This window comes from Sturnus vulgaris, chromosome 2, assembly GCF_052056855.1.
Source record: "Sturnus vulgaris isolate bStuVul1 chromosome 2, bStuVul1.hap1, whole genome shotgun sequence".
In the NCBI taxonomy this organism is placed as follows: domain Eukaryota; kingdom Metazoa; phylum Chordata; class Aves; order Passeriformes; family Sturnidae; genus Sturnus; species Sturnus vulgaris.
Window position 1 is genome coordinate 21,926,465 of NC_142244.1, and position 5,000 is coordinate 21,931,464.

The following is a 5,000-nucleotide window of genomic DNA, read 5'->3' on the forward strand; positions in this document are numbered from 1 at the left end:
GTTAGGGTTAGGGTTAGGGTTATTTGGGCTAGGGTTAGGGTTAGGGTTAGGGTTAGGGTTATGGTTAGTTGGGTTTGGGTTATGGTTAGGGTTATTTTGGTAAAGGTTAGGCTTATGGTTAGTGTTAGGGCTAGTTGGTTTAGGGTTAGGGTTAGGGTTATTTGGTTTAGGGTTAGGTTTAGGGTCAGGGTTAGGGTTAGGGTTAGGGTTATTTGGGCTAGGGTTAGGGTTAGGGTTAGGGTTAGGGTTAGGGTTAGGGTTAGTTGGGTTAGGGTTATAGTTAGGGTTATTTTGGTAAAGGTTAGGCTTAGGGTTAGTGTTAGGGCTAGTTGGTTTAGGGTTAGGGTTAGGGTTATTTGGTTTAGGGTTAGGTTTAGGGTCAGGGTTAGGGTTAGGGTTAGGGTTATTTGGGGTAGGGTTAGGGTTAGGGTTAGGGTTAGGGTTAGGGTTAGGGTTAGGGTTAGGGTTAGGGTTAGGGTTAGGGTTAGTTGGGTTTGGGTTATGGTTAGGGTTATTTTGGTAAAGGTTAGGCTCATGGTTAGTGTTAGGGCTAGTTGGTTTAGGGTTAGGGTTAGGGTTATTTGGTTTAGGGTTAGGTTTAGGGTCAGGGTTAGGGTTAGGGTTAGGGTTATTTTGGCTAGGGTTAGGGTTAGGGTTAGGGTTAGGGTTATGATTAGTTGGGTTAGGGTTAGGGTTAGGGTTATTTGGGCTAGGGTTAGGGTTAGGGTTAGGGTTAGGGTTAGGGTTATGGTTAGTTGGGTTAGGGTTATGGTTAGGGTTATTTTGGTAAAGGTTAGGCTTATGGTTAGTGTTAGGGCTAGTTGGTTTAGGGTTAGGGTTAGGGTTATTTGGTTTAGGGTTAGGTTTAGTGTCAGGGTTAGGGTTAGGGTTAGGGTTATTTGGGGTAGGGTTAGGGTTAGGGTTAGGGTTAGGGTTAGGGTTATGGTTAGTTGGGTTTGGGTTATGGTTAGGGTTATTTTGGTAAAGGTTAGGCTTATGGTTAGTGTTAGGGCTAGTTGGTTTAGGGTTAGGGTTAGGGTTATTTGGTTTAGGGTTAGGTTTAGGGTCAGGGTTAGGGTTAGGGTTAGGGTTATTTGGGCTAGGGTTAGGGTTAGGGTTAGGGTTAGGGTTAGGGTTAGGGTTATGGTTAGTTGGGTTTGGGTTATGGTTAGGGTTATTTTGGTAAAGGTTAGGCTTATGGTTAGTGTTAGGGCTAGTTGGTTTAGGGTTAGGGTTAGGGTTATTTGGTTTAGGGTTAGGTTTAGGGTCAGGGTTAGGGTTAGGGTTAGGGTTATTTGGGCTAGGGTTAGGGTTAGGGTTAGGGTTAGGGTTAGGGTTAGGGTTAGGGTTAGGGTTATGGTTAGTTGGGTTTGGGTTATGGTTAGGGTTATTTTGGTAAAGGTTAGGCTTATGGTTAGTGTTAGGGCTAGTTGGTTTAGGGTTAGGGTTAGGGTTATTTGGTTTAGGGTTAGGTTTAGGGTCAGGGTTAGGGTTAGGGTTAGGGTTATTTGGGCTAGGGTTAGGGTTAGGGTTAGGGTTAGGGTTAGGGTTAGTTGGGTTAGGGTTATGGTTAGGGTTATTTTGGTAAAGGTTAAGCTTATGGTTAGTGTTAGGGCTAGTTGGTTTAGGGTTAGGGTTAGGGTTATTTGGTTTAGGGTTAGGTTTAGGGTCAGGGTTAGGGTTAGGGTTAGGGTTATTTGGGCTAGGGTTAGGGTTAGGGTTAGGGTTAGGGTTATGGTTAGTTGGGTTTGGGTTATGGTTAGGGTTATTTTGGTAAAGGTTAGGCTTATGGTTAGTGTTAGGGCTAGTTGGTTTAGGGTTAGGGTTAGGGTTATTTGGTTTAGGGTTAGGTTTAGGGTCAGGGTTAGGGTTAGGGTTAGGGTTATTTGGGCTAGGGTTAGGGTTAGGGTTAGGGTTAGGGTTAGGGTTAGGGTTAGTTGGGTTAGGGTTATAGTTAGGGTTATTTTGGTAAAGGTTAGGCTTAGGGTTAGTGTTAGGGCTAGTTGGTTTAGGGTTAGGGTTAGGGTTATTTGGTTTAGGGTTAGGTTTAGGGTCAGGGTTAGGGTTAGGGTTAGGGTTATTTGGGGTAGGGTTAGGGTTAGGGTTAGGGTTAGGGTTAGGGTTAGGGTTAGGGTTAGGGTTAGGGTTAGTTGGGTTTGGGTTATGGTTAGGGTTATTTTGGTAAAGGTTAGGCTTATGGTTAGTGTTAGGGCTATTTGGTTTAGGGTTAGGGTTAGGGTTATTTGGTTTAGGGTTAGGTTTAGGGTCAGGGTTAGGGTTAGGGTTAGGGTTATTTTGGCTAGGGTTAGGGTTAGGGTTAGGGTTAGGGTTAGGGTTATGATTAGTTGGGTTAGGGTTAGGGTTAGGGTTATTTGGGCTAGGGTTAGGGTTAGGGTTAGGGTTAGGGTTAGGGTTATGGTTAGTTGGGTTAGGGTTATGGTTAGGGTTATTTTGGTAAAGGTTAGGCTTATGGTTAGTGTTAGGGCTAGTTGGTTTAGGGTTAGGGTTAGGGTTATTTGGTTTAGGGTTAGGTTTAGGGTCAGGGTTAGGGTTAGGGTTAGGGTTATTTGGGCTAGGGTTAGGGTTAGGGTTAGGGTTAGGGTTAGGGTTATGGTTAGTTGGGTTTGGGTTATGGTTAGGGTTATTTTGGTAAAGGTTAGGCTTATGGTTAGTGTTAGGGCTAGTTGGTTTAGGGTTAGGGTTAGGGTTATTTGGTTTAGGGTTAGGTTTAGGGTCAGGGTTAGGGTTAGGGTTAGGGTTATTTGGGCTAGGGTTAGGGTTAGGGTTAGGGTTAGGGTTAGGGTTATGGTTAGTTGGGTTTGGGTAATGGTTAGGGTTATTTTGGTAAAGGTTAGGCTTATGGTTAGTGTTAGGGCTAGTTGGTTTAGGGTTAGGGTTAGGGTTATTTGGTTTAGGGTTAGGTTTAGGGTCAGGGTTAGGGTTAGGGTTAGGGTTATTTGGGCTAGGGTTAGGGTTAGGGTTAGGGTTAGGGTTAGGGTTAGGGTTAGGGTTAGTTGGGTTAGGGTTATGGTTAGGGTTATTTTGGTAAAGGTTAGGCTTATGGTTAGTGTTAGGGCTAGTTGGTTTAGGGTTAGGGTTAGGGTTATATGGTTTAGGTTTAGGTTTAGGGTCAGGGTTAGGGTTAGGGTTAGGGTTATTTGGGCTAGGGTTAGGGTTAGGGTTAGGGTTAGGGTTAGGGTTAGGGTTATGGTTAGTTGGGTTTGGGTAATGGTTAGGGTTATTTTGGTAAAGGTTAGGCTTATGGTTAGTGTTAGGGCTAGTTGGTTTAGGGTTAGGGTTAGGGTTATTTGGTTTAGGTTTAGGTTTAGGTTTAGGGTCAGGGTTAGGGTTAGGGTTAGGGTTATTTGGGCTAGGATTAGGGTTAGGGTTAGGGTTAGGGTTAGGGTTAGGGTTAGGGTTAGGGTTAGGGTTAGGGTTAGGGTTAGTTGGGTTTGGGTTATGGTTAGGGTTATTTTGGTAAAGGTTAGGCTTATGGTTAGTGTTAGGGCTAGTTGGTTTAGGGTTAGGGTTAGGGTTATTTGGTTTAGGGTTAGGTTTAGGGTCAGGGTTAGGGTTAGGGTTAGGGTTATTTGGGCTAGGGTTAGGGTTAGGGTTAGGGTTAGGGTTAGGGTTAGGGTTATGGTTAGTTGGGTTTGGGTTATGGTTAGGGTTATTTTGGTAAAGGTTAGGCTTATGGTTAGTGTTAGGGCTAGTTGGTTTAGGGTTAGGGTTAGGGTTATTTGGTTTAGGTTTAGGTTTAGGGTCAGGGTTAGGGTTAGGGTTAGGGTTATTTGGGCTAGGGTTAGGGTTAGGGTTAGGGTTAGGGTTAGGGTTAGGGTTAGTTGGGTTTGGGTTATGGTTAGGGTTATTTTGGTAAAGGTTAGGCTTATGGTTAGTGTTAGGGCTAGTTGGTTTAGGGTTAGGGTTAGGGTTATTTGGTTTAGGTTTAGGTTTAGGGTCAGGGTTAGGGTTAGGGTTAGGGTTATTTGGGCTAGGGTTAGGGTTAGGGTTAGGGTTAGGGTTAGGGTTAGGGTTAGGGTTAGGGTTAGGGTTAGGGTTAGGGTTATGGTTAGTTGGGTTTGGGTTATGGTTAGGGTTATTTTGGTAAAGGTTAGGCTTATGGTTAGTGTTAGGGCTAGTTGGTTTAGGGTTAGGGTTAGGGTTATTTGGTTTAGGGTTAGGTTTAGGGTCGGGGTTAGGGTTAGGGTTAGGGTTATTTGGGCTAGGGTTAGGGTTAGGGTTAGGGTTAGGGTTAGGGTTAGGGTTATGGTTAGTTGGGTTTGGGTTATGGTTAGGGTTATTTTGGTAAAGGTTAGGCTTATGGTTAGTGTTAGGGCTAGTTGGTTTAGGGTTAGGGTTAGGGTTATTTGGTTTAGGGTTAGGTTTAGGGTCAGGGTTAGGGTTAGGGTTAGGGTTATTTGGGCTAGGGTTAGGGTTAGGGTTAGGGTTAGGGTTAGGGTTAGTTGGGTTAGGGTTATGGTTAGGGTTATTTTGGTAAAGGTTAGGCTTATGGTTAGTGTTAGGGCTAGTTGGTTTAGGGTTAGGGTTAGGGTTATTTGGTTTAGGGTTAGGTTTAGGGTCAGGGTTAGGGTTAGGGTTAGGGTTATTTGGGCTAGGGTTAGGGTTAGGGTTAGGGTTAGGGTTAGGGTTATGGTTAGTTGGGTTTGGGTTATGGTTAGGGTTATTTTGGTAAAGGTTAGGCTTATGGTTAGTGTTAGGGCTAGTTGGTTTAGGGTTAGGGTTAGGGTTATTTGGTTTAGGGTTAGGTTTAGGGTCAGGGTTAGGGTTAGGGTTAGGGTTATTTGGGCTAGGGTTAGGGTTAGGGTTAGGGTTAGGGTTAGGGTTAGGGTTAGTTGGGTTAGGGTTATAGTTAGGGTTATTTTGGTAAAGGTTAGGCTTAGGGTTAGTGTTAGGGCTAGTTGGTTTAGGGTTAGGGTTAGGGTTATTTGGTTTAGGGTTAGGTTTAGGGTCAGGGTTAGGGTTAGGGTTAGGGTTATTTG